We start from the raw sequence: 23,468 nt of genomic DNA, 5'->3' as shown, positions 1-23,468 counted from the left end.
AAGATGCATCGTGGTGAAGCTTGGGAGAGGGTTTCTAGCAGCTTTTAAAATCAAGTCACCTGCATTATTAGTTACTCAGAAAACCTGGCTCAGATCTTCCTCAAGGGAAACCAAGTTGCTCCATGGAGGAACATAGCTCTCAGGTGTCAGAATACCCAGGCAGGATGGAGACAGAGGCTTGAAAGGAGAGTAAGCCGGACTCTGGGCTCCTTCTGGTTTCCCTACCCTAGTTTAATCCAGGCCAGTGCAACAGAAACTCTCTGAGCTTTTATAATGTGCTGGTTCTATGCTAGGTACTTTGTAGGATCAGACATTAATTCTGCCCTTAAGAAGGTTACAGTTGAGTGAAAAGAAGTAATGATAATATGAATAAGATCTCTTCACGCCCCCCTGCATCATGGCTACCTAGCACATAGTAGGTGCTCAGTATATGTTGACTAAATGTGAGTTAAGAGCCGCAATTGGCAGTAGACCTAGGGTGGGTCTTTTATGTAGGGCTTTGACGGCTGCTTAAGAGTCCTCTGCTCTTCCATTTGTCCACTGATTCTTTGTCAAGACTGATGAAGACCACAGTAGGGCAAAACCCCAGCTTCTCCTCACTCCTGCCACCAGCCCTCCTCTGAACTCTGAGGAGTCTCCGGATGTCAGGAGGAAGTGGCCAGGCTGCGGAAGGCAGGCTCATTTCCAGTGCGGGGCCGGGCCGCCAGCCCCGGGTCCTGTTTACACAGCAAGGCGGACAGGCCGGCAGGACTTGGCGGCAAATGCGCTTCTGCCTCTGAGAACAGAAGAGGCTGGCAGAGCCGGGCCAGGCCAGGCGCGGGGAGGCTCGTGCCAAGGGGAAAGTCGAATGTAAAGAGTGTTTCCTCCTGGCCAGGCGGCCCCAGACTTTTGTCTCCAGTCTGTGGGCAGTTCCTCCAGTGATTCATAATCAGCGGGAACTTAAAAATAAACCCCACCTCGGCCTCATACCACAGCCTGGCCGGGACCTGGGGGGTCTTGGGAAACAGGGAGACTGTGGCAAGGCCCTGAGAATGCCCTGGGGGGCACCTGGGTGTTGCCGGCTGCTGGGCAGGGGCATCTCTGGCTGGGAAGAGCTTCGCTGGGCTGCTGCCAGCAGTCACGTTTTCTACCAGAGGACTTGGAAATTAGGCCACTGGTCTGGAGCAGGGAACTCTGCAAGGCTTGCGTTTTCATCCTCCCCTTCCGCCCCCCAGAGTGTGGTAGAAGAAGCTAGGTAGAATTTTGCAACAGCCGGGCTAGAAGACCTATTTTGGATATAATCTCGAATTTATGGAAAAGTTGCAAAAAATCAGAAAACCCCTGCATAACCTGTAACCAGATTCATCAGTTGTTTATGTTCTGTTCCATTATCCTTTTCCATTCTTTTTCTCATATTTTTTATTCCAAACCATCTAAAAAGAGGCTTCCAGCATCACTCCTCTGTGGCCCCTGTGCCTCCAGTGTGCGTTTCCTGAAGCAGCCAGTGCTTGCATTCCTGACTGACCACTGACTCCTTGTATTCCAGGGCGAGCCGTTCGAATCCCGCATCCCCCTCTGTGACGTGGGACCTCGAGGGCCCCTCACTGCGGAGAGGACGAGAAGTAACTGGAAACATCTGCTGCAATAATAATAATAAGCACGGCTCATTATCATGTGCAAAGCAACTTGCACACATTATGTCATTCAGTCTGCACCCCATCTCTCCTTTCCCAATGAAGAAACGGCCTCAGAGACCGTGTGTGATTTGTCACATGCCACGCTAGGCTTTTCTGCCCAGAGTAGGCACTGAATTACGGGCCTGTCCTGTCCCTGGTAGATATATTCGCTGTTCATTGCAATCAAAGCCTGGGATTTGCTAGGGCCTCAGTCTTCCCGTTGTGCTGTTCGCACAGGGATCTCTGGGGTAGGATGTGAGATGCTTCTGCAGCAACCCAGCACTCCAGGAATCTGGAGACCAGGTAGGAAGGAGCCCTTCCTGTGACAGGGCTGGAGTAGAGGCTGCTCCAGTGGCCAGATCGGCTTCCTCTGAGTTCTTCTGGCCACCTCATGATCTGGGCTCAACTCTTGCAGATTGTCTCTGGAAACTCCAGGAACTCCTGACCAGAAGACCCTGAGCCTCCGGGGTCTCTGGAGGTCCTGCAATGATGAGATCTGGCCACCAGATGGCGCTACACAGGCCACTGTGCTGTCAAGGAAGAGACTTGTCCTCTGTCCAGTGTCTGTCTTGAGAGTGGCCGCTCTCCTCTGAGTATATTCATTCTTTCACTGCAGCCAAGGAAACGGAGAGCACAAGGAGAAGAGACCCACCGAGGCCACTTGGCTCCCCCTTTGTGCTTCCCAGGGATTGTTATCTTGGTTGAGCAAGGCCACAGGACTGTGGCAGTTGCTGGGTTTCTCCAGACCTCCACTTCCAGGTGTGCAGAAAAGGGCGAGTCACTTCTGCCTGGCTTTCTTCAGGGGGTCTGTCTGGATGTCAGGTCAAACACAGGCTCTCGGTTGCCTCGACTGAGAGACCGCTATTAATGGTAGAGGCTGTTATATGTTGTCACGGGTACGAACGGCTGCCCACATCCAAGGGCTATGAGGCTATTAGCCTACACACCAGAGTCCAGGCTACTGCTGCCAAGCTCTGGGCCTGCCTTCAGCTCCCAGAGTGACCTCACTTATAAACTCTAGTTTATAAATGACAGGACACCCAGGGCTCATCTTACCTGTATGTTCCATTCCTCAAATTGAGGAAAGTCCAGAGAGGGCCAGTGACTTGCCCAAGGTCTCACAGTCCCACCTGACCACACCACAGCACACATCCCCTAACCCTGGGGATGGCTATCACGAACTCTTCTCTCTGCTCGGAGACCCAGCAAAGAAACCCTTGTGGGGAAGGGCTGATACAGCTGGGGCAGAAATGGGCATGTTAGAGGGCCACCAGGCCCTGCAGGCCAGGCTGCAAGTGGGCTCAGTTTAGAGCCCAAGGAACCTCCCCTCCTCTCTCCTCTCCAGCCCTCCCTCACCCCAAGGTCTTCCATGGAAAAACCCCTCAGGGCTCACCTGCCCAGACCCTGGGGGGCGGGGGGGATATTTCAAAGTTTAAACACTCTCCACGAACATGCTACATTTCTATTCATAAAGTGTATCTATGATTTTATTTATGAAATAAGGCTTTTGTTCTCTGTTAATTAGTGGGCTCATGTAAAAACCCTCTCCCCTAGCTCAGGATGTGGGGCACAGGGGAAAAACCAATAAAAATATAAAAATATGGAATTCCAGATGCACTGGGCAGGACCAGGCTTCCTGCCTGGGGGTAGGGAGGGGTGCACATTACCCCATATTAGTAACTGTCCAGAATCCCAGGCTGATAAGGTGCATATATTGGGAAGCACATGCTAGTAACTTGAATTCATTCATACTTAGCTGTAACAGGCCAAGGGAGTAGCTTTTCCTTGAGCAAGACTGGATGGGGAAGAAGAGAGAAAGCAGGACCCTGAGAGCCTGGGAGTGGGATGGGGAGGAACAGGGCAGAGGGTTGGGGGTGTGCACAGAGACTGGAAATAGAGAGCCCCAGAGATTGCCCATATTGCTCACCTGCCAGAAGGAAATGGGAGATTTGCTTTCGGGAGAGGCCTGGCTGAGTTGCAGAGGGCACAGACAACTCAGTTTCCCTGAGTCATTTGGTAATAGGGTGGGGGAGGGGGAGGAGAAAGAAGCATTCTTGTGACCTAGAATTTCCCCAACAGGAGGGGTTGACTAATAGGCCCAGCCTTATCCATCTCCCTGCAGAGCCTCCCAACTGGCCTGGGAAGCAGGAACTGGCAAGTCATCTCCATTTCTCTCCTGGTAGGCTGAGGCCCAGAGAAAGAGAGGGGTTTGCCCAATAGTGGTCAACTGAGTGCCAGAATGCCTAGAAGGCAACCAGAGTGTCCTACTCTATTGCATTTTACTCACGCTCTGCCTGAATCTGAAGTTATGCCAAATCGGTTTCTAGCTCTGTGCCCCTGAACCTCTCTAAGCTCAGTTTTCCTCATCTGCAAAATGGGAGTGATATCTCCTATCTCCTGGGGTTGCTGACGAGATGTGATGCTGTATGAGAGAGGCTGGCACCCAGTAGGCCTGCGATAAATGGGAGCCCTATTACAGAGGAGTTGAATTTCACTTGGGGTCCAGTTTTTAAAGCAGCTTAATGCAAAAAAAAAAAAAAAATCCTTTATAAAGATACCATTAAGTTAAATCCTTATTGGGGGGTTCACGGGGGAAGAAAGAGGAAGGGTTTAGGGCTGCCCAGGAGCCAATACCGTGAGCAAGGCATTGTGGCAGGCAGACTGTATACCGTGGAAGGTGTGCTGTGCAGGCCTGGCCACAATAGGAGGGTGGGTGCCGGGACCCGCAGGGCCTTGAATGCCAGGTGAAGTCAGGACCCGCTTGCTGCTGTCTGGAGATGTGATTCTGGCAATGGGGTGTTTCAGGGAGGTTCCCAGTGTGTGTGTATGTGTGTGTGTGAATTTCCATCCACTCCCAAAGTTGTTTCTCTGTCGGAGAGCCACCCGTTTATGGCTCCTGGCTGCCCCAGGGCGGCCTCTCTCAGCCCTCCTCCTCCCTGGCTGTCTGGCAGCCAGCTGAATTTTATGTGGGGAATTTGAGGAATTTGAAAAGGCAGAATGCAAATTCCACTGGTGGAGATTGCCTCGTCAGCCTCCGAGGGGGAAAAGCCCCCTGTTTTTGGGGCCGTGAAAGACAAGTGTGGAGTCCAGGGGTCCGGACCCTGCCCGTGGCGCCCGGACAGGTTCCTTAAGCCCCATCCCTTGAGAAGGGGGCGATGTCACCACTGTCGAGCTGTTGGGGGGCCAGGCTCGGAACCGAGAGCCGCTGCGAGTGGAGAGGTTACTAACGATCCCGCCGTGCCCTGGTTTTACCGAGGGAGTGGAGTCCCAGGGATGACTTTTGTCTGGGGCCCCTGGGGGCAGACCTGGGCAGGGGCCAGGATCCCAGCGCCCGTGGTGACAGGGGGTGGGGGCCGGGCCGACTGAGGTCGCCCGGCCGTCCCGGACCCTGCGCCACCCCGGACCCTCGGGGCCACCCCGCCGCCCCCGGGCCTGTCCGCTGCGGGCGCCTGAGCCGGGAGCCGGGAGCCGCGCCCGGCCGGGGCGCCTCTATCTCCCGCGGCCGCGGCGTCTCCCAGTCTCGGCCGCCCGAGCGCCGGGCGTTATCTGCTCTCGCCCGGCCGGGCCTCTTCCCGCCTTCCCGCCGGGCCGGGGCCACCGCGGCGACGGGCCGCTCCCGCCTTATCGGCCGCCCCCGCGAGGGCGCACGCCCCCGCCCCCGGGCGCCGGGGATGCGGCAGGGCCCGCTCCCCTCCCCCGCCCTCACCCCAGGACGCCTCCTCCCAGATATGCCTCCTCCCCACCAAGCCCCCCTCCCCAAGATGCCCCCTCCTCCAGCTGCTCCTCCCAAAGCCGCCCTCTCTGGGCCACGCTGCTGGGAGTCCTGTCCCCAAGGGGCACTGCATCAGAAAAGGGTTTTTGTCAGATTTGTCCTTTCCTTAAAAGATAAGCCGAACTATGCTTAACCCCATTTTAGTCACGTTTTGAAGGATTATGCAAAGTTATGCAGAACAAAACAAAAAACAAAAGCGCCCAGCTTCTACACCCGCTGTATAGGAGGGCTGTCCCGAGAAACCAGAGTGCTTATCTACCAGATCTTTCTAAAACCGCTTCTACTCAGGGCTCCGTGTGTTAAGGGCAGCACCCCTTGGAAGCTCAGTTTCCCCACCTGAATATTGGACAGCATAGAACATGCCGGCCCCCCCACGGTGCAGAGAATGTGGGTGCAGACCTCTGTAATAACAATTTGGCAGTATAAATGGAAAGCCATAAAAGTATTCATACCCTTTGACTCAGTAATCTCTTTCTGGGAATGGATCCCAAGGAAACAGTTCAGCAGCAGCAAAAGAAACAAAACAAAACAAAACAAAAAACTACGGGTTCATCAATGTGTTATTTGTAAAGCTAGTCCGCCTATCTTTCTAAGTGCAAAGTAGGAATATACAAGTGGCTTGGGTCTGGGTTCGAACCCCCCCCCATGGTCACCCACAAACCTGAGTGATCGTCTTCACCTCACTGAATCTCCTTTTTCATTTCTGGAAAGTGGAGAATCCCACCCCTCCCAAGACTTTCTTAAGAATTCGAGGAGACAGCCTGTGACACATCTAGTACAGAGTTTGGGTAGAGGAAGAAAATAAAAAATGTTCATTTTCCTTTCTCCATCCTTACAGAAATGAAAGTTAGGGTTATTGCAAGCCACATTCGTAAATACTAAAGAACATGCATCTGGTGGCGAAGAGCTTAGAGTTTTGAGTCCTTCAGTATTGGATTAGATCAGAACCCTAGCTTCAACACTTACTTCCTAGCTGTGTGATCTTGAGAGAATAAAAGACGTACTAGAATTTTCCCCCTAACAGTTGTGAGAGTTAAATTAGGTAATATATACAACATGTGTGTGTCTGTGCCTGGCATGTAATAAGTACTCGATATTTGGTAGCTATTATTATCATTAAATAGTGTTTAAAACTGGAAGTAGGGGCTCCTGGGTGGCTCAGTCGGTTCAGAGTCTGCCTTTGGCTCAGGTCATGATCTCAGGGTCCTGGGATCGAGCTTCATATGGGGCTTTCTCCTTAGCAGGAGTCTGCTTCTCCTTTTCCCTCTGCTGCTCTCCTTGCTTGTAGTCTCTCTCTGTCAAATAAATAAATAAAATCTTTAAAAAAAAACCACCTGGAAATAACTTCAGTACCCCAAAATACTACAAGTTAAATAAGCCAGTGACTCTTTCCGTGGGATATGATGCAGTGTTTCAAAAAAGTAAGATAATCAATATAAACTAATGAGGAAGGATGTAGAGGATAAGTGTATCCATCTGGATAAGGGATCTAAATATGAAAAATCAGAAGTAAAAATGTAAGGTGAATGCTTTAGGAAAAGTCTTGCATAATCCTGGGGTCATGAAGGAAAAAAATGATTAGACGAAATAACATGTTTAGAGGTCTCCCCAGTAAGAAATCCCACAAACAAGTCTAGAGAAATATTTGGGAGAATATTTGGGAGAAATATTTGGTATGAATAAAATAGACAAAGTGGGGGCGCCGGGGTGGCTCAGTTGGTTAAGTGTCTGCCTTTGGCTCAGGTCATGATCCCAGGGTTTTGGGATTGAGCCCCGAGTCAGGCTCTCTGCTCAGTGGAGAGCCTGCTTCTCCCTCTGCCATTGCCCCTCCCCACCGCTCATGCTCTCTTTTGATTTCTCACTCTTGCTCCATCTCATATAAATAAATAAAATCTTAAAAAAAATAAAGGGTTCATGTCTTTCATATCCCTTTTGATCTCTCATGTGGAATTCCTATAAGTTAATTGGAAAAAGTCAAACAATAGAAAAATGCACAGCATCACTTCACAGATGATGAAATACAAACATAAAAAAGGCATACAACCTTCCCAGTTGCTGGGGAAATGCAAATAAAAATATAAACTAAATACCATTTCCACCAAGCATTGTTAATGTAGAAATGAGTGTGCTCTTTGCCCCACTGGTCCCACTTTCAGAACTTTATTAATAAAATCTATCCCTTGGGCGCCTGGGTGGCTCAGTGGGTTAAGCCGCTGCCTTCGGCTCAGGTCATGATCTCAGGGTCCTGGGATCGAGTCCCACATCGGGCTCTCTGCTCAGCAGGGAGCCTGCTTCCTTCTCTCACTATCTGCCTGCCTCTCTGCCTACTTGTGATCTCTGTCTGTCAAATAAATAAAATCTTAAAAAAAAAAAATAAAATCTATCCCTTAAAAAATTTTTTTTTACTATAGTGTTCTTCATGGTGACAGTCTCAGTGTCTGCCTCTAAGGGCAAGGTAGATAAATTTGGTTATATCTAAACTTGGGAATACTGTGGACTGCGAAGAATGAGCTTGTTGAAGAAACATGTGTTGGAGAGGATGTGGAGAAGAAGGAACACACATGCACTGTTGGCGGGAATGCAGACTGGTGCAGCCACTGCGGAAAACAGTATGGAGGTTCCTCAAACAATTTAAGAATAGAATTAGCATATGACCCGGTAATCCCTCTACTGGGTATTTACCCAAATAATACAAAAACACTAATTCAAAAAGATATATGCACCCTTGTGTTTGCTGCAGCATTATTCACATAAGTCAAAATATGGAAGCAACCTAAGTGTCCATCGGCTGATGAACAGATAAAGAAGATGTGGTATATGTGTACAATGGAATATTACTCAGCCATAAAAAGATTGAAATCTCACCATTTACAACAAATGGATAGATCTAGAGAGCATAATGCAAAGTGAAATAAGTCAGTCAAAGACACATACTATATGATTTCACTCATATATGGAATCTAAGAAAAAAATGAACAAAGAAAAAGAGAGACAAACACAGAAACACATTCTTAACTCTAGAGAACAAACTGACAGTGACCGGAGGGGAGGTGGGAGGGGAGGGGTGAAGTAGTTGAAGGGGAGTCAGCGGACACTTACCATGATGAGCGCTGAGTCATGTGTAAAATTGGTGAATCGCTATGTTATACACCTGAAAGTAATATAACACTGTGAACTATACCAGAATTTAAAAAAAAAAAAAAAAGGGAATGTGTTCACTCAATCCCATATGTAGTGACTTGTGGGGTTGTCTGTGATACTGATAGGCAAACCAAGGCGATTACAAGGTATGATCCCATTTTATATTTGAAAACAGCTTGTGTGTGTGTGTGTGTGTGTGTGTGTGTGTGTGACAGAAGCAAGCTTCTAAGCCTTCAACCAAAGTAAATATTTTGTTATGTTTGAGCCTAAGGAAAAGTGGATGCATATATGAAAGGAAGCAGTAAGTGGTTTTGCCCATCTCCCCCCCTGCCAGTTTTACGGAGATGCAATTGGCATATTGTGTATGTTTCAGATGTACAACATGATGAATTGAGATATATAAAATATATCTCGTATATGTATATGATTGCACAATAAGTTTAGCTAATTTTAAGTGTCCAGTAAAACGGTGTTAACTATGTATATTTCGTTGTGTAACAGGTATCTAGAACTTTTTCATCTTGCATAACCGAAACTCTGTACCCGTTGAACAACTCCCAATGTCCCCCTTCCCTCAGCCCCTGGAAACCACATTCTACTTTCTGTTTCTATGAGTTTGATGACTTTGGAGACTTCATATAAAAGTAGAATCGTGCAGGAATGGTCTTTTTTTTTTTTTTTTTAAAGATTTTATTTATTTGGGAGAGTGAGAGAGAGAGAGAGAGAAAGCACAAAAGAGGGAAAGGGACAGAGGGAGAGAGAGAAGCAGACTCCCCGCTGAGCAGGGAGCCTGAACCGGCTGGATTGGGATCATGACCTGAGCAGCAGGCAGATATTTAACCAACTGAGCCACCCAGGGGCCCCTAGAATTTACCTTTTTTCAACTGACTTATTTCACCAAGCATAATGCCCTCAGGGTTTGTCCAGGTTGTAATGTATGACAAGATCTTCTTTTCTTCAGGCTGAATAACATTCCACTGAAGATATTTTGTTTTGTCCTTCTATAGAAACGTAGGTTGCTTCCACCTCTTAGCTGTTATGAATAATGCAGCAATAAACATGAATATGCAAATGTCCCATTGGGATACCATTTTCAATTCTTTTGGATATATACTGCTATGGACTGCATGTTTGTGTCCTCCCAAATTCATCTGTTGAAACCCTAATCCTACTGATGGTACTTGGAGATGGGACCTTTGGGTGGTGATCAGGCCATGACAGTGGAGCCCTCATGAATTAGTGGAATTAATGCATTAGTAGAATCAGCTCTCTTGGGGCGCCTGGGTGGCTCAGTGGGTTAAAGCTTCTGCCTTCGGCTCAGGTCATGATCCCGGGGTCCTAGGATCGAGTCCCAAGTTGGGCTCTCTGCTCGGTGGGGAGCCTGCTTCCCCCTCTCTCTCTGCCTGCAGCTCTGCCTACTTGTGATCTCTGTCAAATAAATAAATAAAACCTTAAAAAAAAAAAGAATTAGCTCTCTGTTCTTCCCCGTGTGAAGATCCAAGAAATTACCAGCTCGCAGCCCAGAAGAGGGCCCTCAGCAGAACTTGACCATGCTGGCACCCTTATCTTGAACCCCCAGGCTCCAGAACTGTGGGAATACATTTCTGTTGTTTCAAAGCCACACCATCTATGGTATTTTGTTACAGCAGTCCAAACAGAATAAGGCATATACCAAGAAGTGGAGTTGCCAGGTCATCTGATAATTCTATTTTTACATTTCTGAGGAGTTGCCATGCCATGCAATGGTGCCATTGCACCATTTTACATTTCCACCAAGAGGGCACAAAAGTTCCAATTTCTCCACATCCTCGCCAACACTTATTATTTTCTGGTGCGTGTTTTGTTGGTTTGGGTTTTTTTTTTTTTTTGGACAGTGACCATCCTAACGAGAGTGAGGCGATTTTTCATTGTGATCTTGATTTGCATTTCCCAGATGATGAGTGATGTTGAGCAAATTTTCATGGGCTTCCTGGCCAATTGTATGTTGTTGTTGTTTTTTTTTTTTTTTTTTTTTTTTTTGGAGAAATGTCTATTCTAATCCTTTGCCTGTTTTTACATTGGATTATTTAGGGGATGTTTTTGCTATTGAGCTACAGGAGTTATTTATATATTCTGGATATTAACTCCTTATCACCCATAAGATTTGCAAATATTTGCTCCCCATTCTATAGGTTGCCTTTTGGTTCTGTTGGTTGTTTCCACTTTGTTTTCTGTGCTGTGTGGAAGTTTTTTAGTTTGGCATAGTCCCACGTGTCTACCTTTGCCTATGCTTTTTTTGTGCCAGATCCAAGCAATCCTTGCCAAATCTGATGGTAGAAAGCTTCTCCCCTTGGTTTTCTAGTGGTAGCTCTGGAGGGTCAGGTCTTCCACTTAGGTTTTTAACCCCCTTCAAGTTGGTTTTCGCATAGAGTGTAAGATAAGGATTGGGCTTCATTTTTGTGCACATGGGTGTCAGTTTTCTCCCAACACCATTTGTCAAAGAGCCTCTCCTCTCTGCATTCCGTAGCCCTGGCATCCTCGTGGAAGCTCGTTTGACCAGATGCAGGAGGTTTTTTTCTGGGCTCTCCGTTCGGTCCCGTAGGTCTAGGTGTCTGTTTTTACGCCGGTGTCATATTGTTTTGAGTATCATAGCTTTGTAATATGCTTTAAGATCAGGGAGCGTGGAGGATTCCAACTGTGTTCATCCTTCTCCCCCATATTTTAATGTGGCATATTTCCATCAAGTACATTTTGAGCTCTTAGCCCTGAAAAGGCTAAGAAGGTCCAGTGAGAGGACATAGAATGGATTCCCGCCTGGGGAAGCTCTCACTGGTGCCCGCTGTCGGCTCCTGACTTGGCGACCCACCCAGCCTCCACCATTGTCTCTCTTGGTCCGCTCAGCCTGGAATAGTCCCACGTTGGCTGGCTGGTGCGGGTTATGTTACTTTCTCTCTTTCTTCTTTCATATCCTTCTTTCCTCCTGCTATCCCTTCTCTCTTCCCTCCTCCTGTCCTTCCTACTCTCCTTCCTCCTCTCTTCCCTTCCCCCTTCTAGCGCAGCTGAACTGGGTAACTTGCCTAAAGTAACCTAGGAGTGATGCAAGGCCTGGTCCTCCTGACCGCTGTCTCTCTCCTCAGGGAAGAGAGGAAGGAAGCAGGCAAGTACCATTGTCCAGGCTCTAGGCTAAGTACTTCGCTCTAAAGCTAGGGGTTTCTCAGCCTCCACTTCCTTGTCTGTAGGTCTACAGATGGGGAAACTGGTGCTTAGATGCTAGTAGGCTGTCTGAGGTTCCGCCAGCTGCAGAATATGAGGGAAGGGCCTTATGTGGATCCTGCCAACAGCACCATGAGGACCGTGATTGTGCCATTTTCCAGGTGACCAACAGCCGGCTGGCTCATCACCATACATGGCCCCAGGCCCTGGTCGGCCCTCTCCCCGCTAAACCTCTGGGCAGAAGCCCTTCAAACACATCTCCCAATGGCCATTTTATTGTGACTGACTAGGTCAAGTTTAGATCGTGTTACGTGTCACCTGTTTACAAATGATGGATGGAGGCTGTAGCTTCCAGGGCGCAGAGTGTCCCTCGATCTCAGACACACGGGGCAGGTGTGGGTCACGGAAGCAGGAAAGCCTGGAGGAGTGTTGGAATTGGCCGTGGCATGGACCCCACAAACACTCCTGTGAGGTAGGCGCTTTTATTATTTTCACTGACATGAGAGGAAAGAGGCTCAGAGATGCTCAGGACACGCTGCTGGCGTGAGGAGGGGCTGAGCCAGGGCTGAGGTCCTGGGACCCCATGTTGGAGGGCTTTTAAAATTTTTAGAGCAAAGGGTGGCTGTGGGGCCTCCTCAGTTGAAGGGATAGCTACCCAGAGCTCTTAGGCCTACAGAAGCCAGGTTGTGGGGCACCTGGGTGGCTCAGTGGGTTAAGCCTCTGCCTTTGGCTCAGGTCATGATCTCAGGATCCTGGGATTGAGCCCTGCATCAGGCTCCCTGCTTACCAGGGAACCTGCTTCCCCCTCTGTCTCTGCCTGCCTCTCTGCCTACTTGTGATCTCTCTCTCTCTCTCTGTCAAAGTAGTAAGTAAAATCTTAAAAAAAAAAAAAAAAAGAAGAATCAGCCTAGGTTGTTCAGCTTCTGTAAATGCCCCTATAAAATGGGGCAATGATCGTGTCTCCCCACATTCTCCTTTCCAAGTCCGCCCCCTCTGCCAACCTTCGAGAGAATTCTCAGCTTTGCAGCAAAGCTCTGGGGCATTAGGAGCGCTGTTCCTGGGAGAGCACCCCTCCCCTGACTCTGGCAATGTGGGGCTAAAGCCAGTCTCTCCTCAGGCCCTCCTGCCAACCCTGTGTCCCAATCTCTTCCAGGAGTCCTGTCCTCTACAGAACAGTGGGAGCCTGGGGGCTTCTTCCTGCCTGGCTTTCCCACTGCAGGAGCCCACACAGGTCAACTGGGAGACCCAGGAACTGTCATGTACCCACAATGTCCTGGGTAAAGACCCTTGAGTCCTGGCTCCCCCCCACAACCCCTCCCCCTTGCTGTGTGACCTTGGAGCTTTCATTTGTTTCACTGGGTTGTGAAGATTAAATGGGTTTCTGTCCATGGGATGCTCTGTATACTGCCTGACCCAGAGCGATTGCTACAGGAGGGCTGCTTTTATTTTCCTAATGCAGCAAATATTTAAGGAGCTGCTAAGTGCTGGGTGCTGGGCTAGGTGCTGGGAGACTGGGATATGATGGGGCAGAACCCTCTGGGCCCTTATGGGGCTCAGTGTCTGCTAGGGGGACCAGATGTTCTGGCCTGGGCCTGAGGGCTTTCCCGGGATATAGGCTTATCAGGGCCAAACTGGGAGCATTGGTGGCAAACTGGGACAACTTAGTCATCTGACTGTCTCGTGGTGACACAGATCCTTAAACAGCCCATCCCAGGTAGGCGTGGTGAAGAAGTCAAGGGTATCTTGGAAGCACTGAGTTGGGGAGGACTAAAGCCTGGGGAGCAGGGAGAGTTTCCAGAAGGAAAGGGTTTAAACTGAGGCCTGGAGAATGAAGAAGAATGAGCGAACAAGGAAGGGAGGGTATTGAGGAGGATGGTGTGCTGGGCAGAGGAATGGCATGTGGGCAGAGCTGGGAGCCGGTAGGAATGGGGCACACGTGAACCAAGGTGTGCCCAGAAACACAGACACACGCACCCAGGACACCCTCCCGCACCCAAATGCTGGGGCCAGGGCACACAGGACAGTGTGGCAGGTGGACCGGCTTGTGTACCTACAGGTCTTACAGCTGTGGCCGCCTCTGGGGAGAGTCCTGGAGGAGGGAGTGCTGCCCTGAAGGACAGAAACCCGATGGAGCTTTAGACCTGAGAAAATGGTATGCCTACACCAAAACATGAGATCCTCTAAACCAGCCACTGTGCCTGCCTGCGCTCCCCTCCTCCCAGCAACTCTTAGCTGGGGGCCTGGAGGAAGAGACCGCAAGACCCCCTCACAAAGGCCTTCCCAGCCTTGGGGGACTAATCTGGCCCAGGAAGGGGAAGAGGCCACAGCCACGCTGTCTGCAGCCTGGGCCTCCCCCCACGACCTCCGCAGACAGAACTAAACAGACTGGCTTATCAGCTGTGGCCATGGTGTCCCACCCAGCCGAGCCTGCTGGGAAAGCCGCCCCCAGCCTTTTGCCAGGGGTGGCGCTGGCCCAGGGCTGGGAACCAGCGGGGGTGTTTTCCCAGGGGTCAGCCTGGGGTAGGGGTGTCTGGTGAGTTGGTTTGCTACAGGCCGGAAGCCTGGGAGCTGGTCTGCTACGGATTCACTACGAGGTTTTACAGAATTAATTTGGGATGTTATTTTAAAATTATACAAGTGATCCTAAAATGTGTTCTCCTTATAAGATAATCGGGTACCTCTTTAGCATGTAAATGATAAGCTCCCCTCTCTGGAAGCAGGCCTCTTGGCTGCTGGGTCCAGGCTGTGCTTTGTAATATACTCACCCTCATTTAGTACTCACAGCCCCTGGGGAAGCCAGCACTGAGCCCCAGCTGGGTGAAGGTTGTCCTGGACCCCAGGGCAGGGGAGCAGCAAACCTGTCTCTGAGACACCTTCCCTCTCTCTCCCAGGAGGCCCTCAGCAGCTCCTTATTGAGAGGTGGGGGATGTCAGAAAAGCGTCATTTGACCTCTCTGGGCCTCAGTGTTCTCATCGCGGCGATGGGTCAGACATTGTAGCCCTGCTTTCAGGGTAGGCACGAGGTGGGACCAGGCACTATGGGTGTCTGTGGTGCCGAGGGATGAAGGGGTGGGGACTTCCTCCTAGGTTCACCTCTCTTTTCTCTATCTCAGCGGCCCAAGCTGGGGGCGATGCAGGTGTTGCCCCCAACCACTGCCTTTGTCACGCAAGGCCTGTCCATCCTCACTGGGTTTGGTCCCCAGATATGGCACACCTTGCTTCCCCTGGCTGGCTCCTTGTGCAGGGAGACCAGACTGTGGCCTTCCTGGGGGTGAGGAGCAGAGCTGGGAGGGGGAGGGAGGGAAGGAAGGAGAAGGGACCTTCAAAGGGATGGTTCAGACAGACTGGTGGTGGCTGGAAGTAAGAAGTGGGGGGATAGAGTCAGGGCAGAGGGGAGGGCTAGGGCCGGGTCCCCAACACTGCGGGGGCTCCCATACCTGACTCACCATTTTTTCCCCAACCTGCCCCAACTCTCGAGGGGATTGGGGAGTATACCATCTACCCGGACACAGGCTAAAATCTGTGTGTACTTTTGGTCCCTTACTCTCTGAAGACAGCCAGTCACCTGCCTCCCCTCTCGCTCCCCAGCCTGAGACTTCTCCCCATGCTCTGGGCTCAGGCCTCTTTTCCTTCTATCAGGATCTTGACCCTGGTTCCCCAGTAAGGCCTCCCCCGCCAGGGGCTCAATCAATGTTTGTTGCATGGGTGGACAAGAGTGAGGACAGACAGAGCTAGGTGCTGAGGACAGGGAAGTTGGGAGCATGAGGGCCCCCTCTTTAGGGAGCCCCCAGTGATCTGGGTCTGGAGGCATCCCATTCCGATAGAGAAGACAGGACTGTGTTCCCGAGAGGCCTCGGCAGCCCTCCACCCCTCGGCCCCCGAGCACCTCCCAGGCCAGGCCCAGCCAGGACCTTCTTGAGCCATTAAGCCCTGTCCCTGGGTGGCATCATCTTTCTGAAGCCGTTCCCAAATATTCCCACGGGGTCCCTCCCTGGCTTGTACCCTCCCCAGCTAGGTGCAGCCTGCTGTAGGACATCGCCTCCCTGTGGCCAGCCCCCCGCGCCTCTCCAAGCTCTTGTCTGCTCGCAGCCCGGGCTCTGACCACCGGCCCACTGAGGATGCTTGGCTGTTCCCTGGGAGCACCCTGCTTCACCCCAGCCTTTCTTTGTGCTATAAGTTCCGCCTCAGGGTTCTCCCCACTCCTCCTCCTGCAAAATCTTGCCCCCATCCAGGCCCCAAAAAACAGCCTCTTCCGGGCTGCTTTCTGGATCCCTTTGCTGACCACAGCTTCCTCTGTCTGGTATCGGAGTTATTCTTTTCCTTTTTAAAAAATATTTTATTTATTTATTTGACACAGAGAGATCACAAGTAGGCAGAGAGGCAGGCACAGAGAGAGGAGGAAGCAGGCTCCCCGCTGAGCAGAGAGCCTGACGAGGGACTTGATCCCAGGACTCTGAGATCATGACCTGAGCCGAAGGCAGAGGCTTAACCCACTGAGCCACCCAGGTGCCCCTAGAGTTATTATTTTCTGGTCTTATGTCTCCAGGAGCCTGGAAGGAGCTCCTCGACCCCAATCTTGGCACTTGACCTTTCTCCGCTTTTTCTGTAGACTGGACACCTAGCCCCAGGCTGCCCAGGGGGTTGTCCCATCACAGCTGCAGACACCTGTCATCCCCTCCCAGGCAGGGTAGCTTGGGCAGGTTACTTAGCCTGTTGCTTTGCATTTTCCACTTCTCTTTCCTGCAAGGATATTGTGAAGACAAGAGATGATGTGTGTAAAAGTGTTTGCCATCAAGCCTTTACACAGGAGGCATAAAGGAAGAAAACCTTCAGATCTTGGGGTAAGAATCAAAACTGGGACTCCTGGGTGCCTGGGTGGCTCAGTGGGTTAAAGCCTCTGCCTTCGGCTCAGGTCATGATCCCAGGGTCCTGGGATCGAGCCCCGCATCGGGCTCTCTGTTCTGTGGAGAGCCTGCTTCCTCCTCTCTCTCTGCCTGCCTCTCTGCCTACTTGTGATCTCTCTCTGTCAAATAAATAAAATGTTTAAAAAAAAAAAAATAAAAATTAAAAAAAAAAAAAAACTGGGACTCCTGCGAATTTTGTGACTTTGAAAATTATTTTTCTTGCTGTGGAACAATGTATGGTCACTATCAGAATGCTCCTGTAAGCGTGGTCCCTGACTTAGCAGGGCTGGACTCAGGATTTTTCGGCTTCATGTGGGTGTAAGTGCGGGACACATTCAGTAAAAGGCCATACTCAGCGTTATGAATTTGGATCTTTTCCTGGTGTGTGGTGTGATCCTTTCTGGGGACACTGGGCAGGGACAGGGGCAGCCGCTCCAGCCACACCATCACAAGGGGAAACAACCAATATGTTTACAACCCTTCTATGCTGAGATATCCATTCTAGACTTTTCCCTTTCAGTACAGGATTCAAAAAAAAAAAAAAAAATCACAGGAGATATTCAACACTTTCTTATAAACTAGGCTTTGTGTTAGAAGATTTGGCCCAACTTGAGGCTAAGTCAAGTGTTCTGAGCACGTTTCAGGGAGGTGAGGCTGATTGCTGGTAGGTGAGGCGAATTGAATACATTTTCAACTTTACCATATTTTTAAAAAAGGTTTTATTTATTTAATTTGACAGACAGAGATCACAAGTAGGCAGAGAAGCAGGCAGAGAAAGAGGGGGAACCAGGCTCCCTGAGGAGTGGAGAGCCTGATGCAGGGCTCGATCCCAGGACCCTGAGACCATGATCTGAGCCAAAGGCAGAGGCTTAACCCACTGAGCCACCCAGGCGCCCCATATCATATATATATTTTTTTAAGATTTTATTTATTTGTCAGAGAGAGAGAGAGCACAAGCAGACAGAGTGGCAGGCAGAGGCAAAGAGAGGCAGTTCCTTCCCCACTGAGCAAGGAACCCAATGTGGGACTCAACCCCAGGACCCCAGGATCATTACCTGAGCTGAAGGCAGATGCTTAACTGACTGAGCCACCCAGGCACCCCTGACTTTACTATATTTTTAACCAGTTTTTAATGAGTTTATCAGGATGTCGCCCCTTCGTAAATTGAGGAGGATCTGGATAGAGATCTTCCTTAAGGAAAAAAAAAATACATTGGTAATCTCTTAACCAATTATTATTATTTTTATTTCTTATTATTAAGTGTTAATGGTGGGATTTAGGGTATGGGAGGGGGTGCTGACGGCCTCCTATTCTCAGAGGGCTTCAAATTATTGTGCTTAGGCTGAGTGGGTGAGCTACTGCCCTCCTCTGAAGGAGGGCAGCCTGGGGTGGAGGTGGTGGCTGACCCTTGATTTGGTGATTCTGGAAGCTGGCTTTGCTCGGGGAGGACACCCAGCCTCAGCCTGCAGCAATGGCCTGGCCAGCCCACTCTGGACAGCATTTCAGTGACGTGCAAGGGAAAAGGGCAAAAATTTAAGGGTCTGGAGCCCCACAGACCTGGGTTCCAACCTGGCTTTGGCCCTAGGATACCTTATTTAAAATTTTTATTATTTTAAGGGCATCTGGGTGGCTCAGTCAGTGAAGCGTCTGCTTAACAGTCATTTAAGAGTCCTGGGCTCGAACCCCGTATCAGGCTCCCCTCTGCCTGCAGCTCCCCTTGCTAGTGCTCTCTGTGTCAAATGAATAAATAAAATCTTTTAAAAAAATTAAAATTCTCGGGGCGCCTGGGTGGCTCAGTGGGTTGGGCCGCTGCCTTCGGCTCGGGTCATGATCTCAGGGTCCTGGGATCGAGCCCCGCATCGGGCTCTCTGCTCGGCAGGGAGCCTGCTTCCTCCTCTCTCTCTCTGCCTGCCTCTCTGTCTACTGTGATCTCTCTCTGTCAAATAAATAAAATCTTTAAAAAAAAAAATTAAAATTCTCTTATTTTAATAGAAATGATGCAAGTGATTATAAAATATATATATTTGTATTTTTATATTATATATTTATATTTATATATTTTTATATATAAAATATATAAATTTTATATATATAAATATATACTATAAATAAATAAATAAATATATATATATATATATATATAAATATATAGGCTAGTATAAGGACAAAACTACAAACCCTAGACCCCAGGGGTAGCTGTGGTGATGAGCCCAGGGAACGCCCATCCGGGACTATCTTGTGCAGAGAGATGTTCGTGTTCACTTGATTTGCATAAACAGCGTCAAGTGATGGATGCTATGAGGGCAAAGTGTCACTTGCCTAATTTGCCCTCAGAAAGCCACTTGGAGGATGGTCAAGTGGAGACAGATGGCATCGTTGTAGTGTGGGACCATTGTGGGGGTCAACAGGGGGACGCTGCTCTGTATTTCTAACATGTGCACCCCGCCCCGCCCCCCTCCCCCACCCCCTGGCCCGTCTGTTGTATCCCAGGCAGTGTGTGCAGGGAGAGCAGGAGCTGCCTTGCTGCCAAGACAGGGCCCGAAGAGCTCATGTATCCTGGACCGTTCGGGGAGCCAGGGCAACTCAGTGGTCAGACAGAGTCAGTGGTGGTGCTGGGCTCCCTGGGTTCAAATCCTGGCTCTGGCACTTGCTAGCTACCTCACCTTGGGAATGTTACTTGATCATCCTGTGCCTCAGTTTCATCATTTGCAAACCAGGGGATAATAATAGAACCTCCCTCCTAGGCCAGCCTGAAGCTTAAATGAGTCCATTCGAATAAAGGACATACCGAGCCTGGTACCAGGGCACTAACTGATAAGGGTTGGTTGTTGTTAATGCCAGTATTATTTTTATTATTCAGGAGCCATATTGCTCAGTCTACGGAGCCAGAGGTCACGGCCACGAAAGCCAAACTGGCCTGCCCTTCCTTCCTTGAAACTTTGGCCCCTTTGGATCTTGTTCTCCAAAAGCACCCACCGTCGAGCAAGTTCTAGCAAGGTCTGGGGAGGCAGTGATCACAGTGGTATCATCCGTCAAGTCCTGGGCCCACGTAAGCCCGCTGTTATCCTTGGCTCCTGCTGGCTTTCCATCCCCCGCCCCCCCACCCGGCTAGAAGCAGAGCCAGAGAACTGTTGATCTTGTGCTGGTTGTTTCAGAAAAACAGGCCATTTGGAGTCCTCTCAACCGCCCTGCCATTGTACATAGAGGAAACCCGAGGCCAGAGAAGTAAATACCGTCACCCACTGTTCAGTGGCAAGCCGCGCCCCAGAGTGCAGACCAAGAGCTCTCTTCCAGGCACGGGGCGGTGATCTGCCCAAACCCCAGCCTCTGTGTCCATGGGGCAGCCTCTCCCGAGGCTCTGTTAGCACAGTTCTGTGTTCCCTTCATGCTTGTTCTTCAAGGACCCTAGGAATGCATCCTCAGAGGAGGAAGCTGAGGCCCAGAGGGCTGGCTGGCGGCTCCTGGGCCACACCGTGAGCCAGGACACCGGGGCTGGAGCCCAAGTCTCCTGGTGCCTGGGTCCGTGCTGTGCCCGCTCTTCTCCCACTTTTCCTTCTGGTCGGTGACCTTGCTGAGCCCCTCCACAAAGGAGCCAGGAGCCAGAGGGGAGCGTGTGGGACCAAGGAGAGGGCCAAGGAGAGCGGTGCTCTGGGCCAGGCCTGAGGCACAGGACAGAGATGGGCATGTGGCTCAGGCCCAGACCCTATTTCCGGAGGGCATCCCTCCATCAGTCCAGAGGTGGGGAGGTAAAGACCAGCCTTGGTCTTCCTGAAGTCCAGGAACTGCTGGTTCTTGTGCAGTTGGGGAAACTGAGGCAGAGAGCATCAGAGCAAGATAGTGATTCATTTAGTTCCAGAAGCATCTAGACCAAAGCCTTCCACTCTCAGCCCCTGACTTCTAATTCTCTGGTACAGACATCCCGAAGTCTCAGCGCCCCCCCCCCCCAGGAGACTTGGGAAAAGCCCACTCTGCCTCTCTGTTGCTGAAGGACCAGACCATGTCAAAGTCCTTCTCTAGGCCCTGTTTTCTCCTCAGCACGAGGTGCTAAAAGCTGCCACTGGCCTTGCTCATCCCCCAACGGCTGGGAACATGGATATGACTTTTCTTTCCTTTTTTAAAAATTCTGTCTATTTATTTGACAGAGAGAGACACAGCGAGAGAGGGAACAGAAGCAAGAGGAGCAGGACAGGGAGAAACAGGCTTCCTGCTGAGCAGGGAGCCCGATGTGGGTCTTGATCCTGGGGTTTTGGGATCAAGACCCGAGCTGAAGGCAGACACTTAACGACTGAGCCACCCAGGTGCCCTTGGATGTGACTTTTCTTTGAGAATTATAGAGTGAAGGGCATGTGCGGGGTTCATGAAGAGAACTCAGGGCTAGAGGGTTAGGGTTGGGGGGCAGGTGACAAGCACCGGAGAGAGGTTATTTTGGGAGGTGTCCCAACTCTGTGTCTGTGTTTAATGTTACTCTACTTCTCATATTTGCTTATAATTAGTCTTTTTATTGCTCTCAAAACAGACTTTACCACAAGTGTAAGGAAACAGGAAACAGAAAAAAAGGAAGGAAGGGAGGGAGGAAGGAAAGGAGGAAGGACAGACCCCCATGGTGTCAACTCCCAGAGAAACCACTGTTCGTATTTTAGTGGAGCTCCTTTTTTTATGCCTGCACATTAAAATATCTTTATGTATATACAGGTTGAAGACTGTAGAATAATATTCTGTATATTGTCACAGAAAATTTCCTCCTTTTTCCACTTACCAATCCTGCAATAACATTTCACCATGCCAACAGATGTTTATCTGTGGCACCCTTCGTCCCTCACGGCCGCGGAACATTCGAGGCTGGGTAACCGTCGCTTGGGGAGCCAGCCACAACAGGTCCAAGCAGTTTCAGTGACAGACTGTAACTTCCCAACATTCCTACCTCTACGCCTTTGCCCCAAGTGAGGTGAGGGCTGGGTGTGGAGCAGGAGGCTGAGGAGGCCTTCCCGAGGTAAGGTGAGGCCTTCCCTTGACCGCTCGGTTGGGAGGGGACAAGGGCAGTGGCTAGGGAGGGAGAAGGGCCATGGTCCCGGGACCCAGGCACAGATCTGCCTGCACCAAAGCCCCTCTTTGCCTGTTATGGGGCCTTTTGCAGAACTGGGATGGTTTTCCCAAAATAGACTTTACAACTTTGCTGAGCCAGCAAAGGACTGGTCCTTCAGCCAGGGTTCCCCCCAAATACCCGCCCCTTGCCGGGTGTGGGTAGAGCAGTGGTGCACTGTGCAAGGCCACTGTGGCCTAGGGCTTGCTTCATCCCCTGCTCTGCCCTCCAGACCCTGGATCCCTGAGAACTTTGTTCTCTCCATGGCTGTGGGAGCCAAAGACTGTTCTGGACCTGTGGAAGGCCTTAAAGAATAAAGGAAGAGGGGCCGCTTGCCTTGGACCCAAGGGTCATCTGAATCTTGCTTGTCCTATGGCAGGTGGAAACACTGAGGTCCAAGGTCGCACACCAATGAGGGATGGAAGTAAGTCTGGATGACCAGCCTAGGGCTGGGTCCATGGTACCTCACCTGCAGTAAAGCATTGCTGATGAGATCACAGTCCTCGGAGCCCGTCTTCCCCTGGCACTGCCACGTAGGACAGCAGGCCAGTCACTTGATTTCTCTGGACCTGTTTCCACTTCCTTTTTTTTTTTTTTTTTGAAGATTTGTAAATTTATTTACTTGACACACACACACACAGAGAAAGAGAGAGAGAGAGCACACAAGTAGGGGGAGCAGTAGGCAGAGGGAGAGGGAGAAGCTTGGTGGGGATCCTGATATGGGGCTCCATCCCAGGATCCTGGGATCAAGACCTGAGCTGAAGGCAGATGTTTAACGACTGAGCCACCCAGGTGCCCCTGTTTCCCTTTTCCTAAAGTGGTTATAAGGATTGTCACATGTATCAGAGGATTGCTGTGAGGTTCAAGTAGGTTAGTACATGCAGGGTTTTAAGCAGCGCCCCCCCCCCCCGAACCATAAGTACTCATTATTTATGCTAGCTGCTTTCTTCCTGGCACTCAGAAAAAGTGTAAGCCTGCGTGTACCCACTCCAGGCCCTCCCCAGTGTCTTCAATCCCTAGGTTTTCTGAGCTGGCAGAACACAGATGTGAGGGTGGCCCCTTTAAGGTGCCCTCAGCTGAGGAACTCAACATTGGCCTCGTTATACTGTCTTCACTCGGATTCAAGGAGCCTGGAATTTATGGATCTTTTTCTTCAGTATGTCACCAGGGATAATCATATACCCACTCTTAAGAAACAGGAATTGGACTTCAGGATGGTTCTTGTTCCTTCCAGTGATGAAGCAGAGGATTCTGGGTTGGAGCCTGGAACAGGGCAGCTTGGCAGAGGGGGATTTGGTGGGCGTTACAGGCTGACTAGTGTCCCTCCAGAATTTGTATGTTGAGGTCCTAACCGTCAGTGCGGCAGAATGTGACTGTATCTGGGGATAGGGTCTTTAAAGAGGGAATTAGGCAGGGACGCGTGGGTGGCTCAGTCAGTAAGCGTCTGCCTTCAGCTCCGGTCATGATCCCAGAGTCCTGGGATGGAGCCCCGCATCAGGCTCCTTGCTCAGTGGGAAGCCTGCTTTTCCCTCTCTCACTCCCCCTGCTTGTATTCCCTCCCTCACTGTCTCTTTCTCTGTCAAATAAATAAATAAAATCTTAAAAAAAGAAAAAAAGAGGGACTTAGGCAAAAATGAAGTCATTGCGGGGTCCCCAATCCAATGGGACTGGCATACTTGTGAGCAGAGGAGATCAGCAGAGACTCACGTGGAGGGAAGACCAAGC

At 50.3% G+C, this 23,468-nt stretch overlaps 2 long non-coding RNA genes across 2 annotated transcripts in view; one reads left to right on the top strand and one right to left on the bottom strand.

The window, feature by feature from the left end:
- Positions 1–3,176, top strand: part of LOC309867912 — a 42,730-nt gene extending 39,554 nt beyond the window's left edge. The window contains exon 3 of the long non-coding RNA XR_014313396.1: positions 1,526–3,176. This is a non-coding gene — a long non-coding RNA (uncharacterized lncRNA). The remainder of the gene's footprint in view (positions 1–1,525) is intronic.
- LOC309867914 lies at positions 1,269–3,676 on the bottom strand. Its single transcript, XR_014313398.1, has 2 exons — positions 3,583–3,676; positions 1,269–1,618 (listed from the first exon to the last, which is right to left on the bottom strand). It is a non-coding gene; the product is annotated as an uncharacterized lncRNA (long non-coding RNA).
- Between the last annotated feature and the right edge of the window lie 19,792 nt (positions 3,677–23,468).

This window comes from Mustela nivalis (genome assembly GCF_964662115.1).
Source record: "Mustela nivalis genome assembly, chromosome: 6".
In the NCBI taxonomy this organism is placed as follows: Eukaryota; Metazoa; Chordata; class Mammalia; order Carnivora; family Mustelidae; genus Mustela; species Mustela nivalis.
Note: the sequence above shows the minus strand (reverse complement) of the source record. Positions and strands in the feature narration are given on the sequence as shown.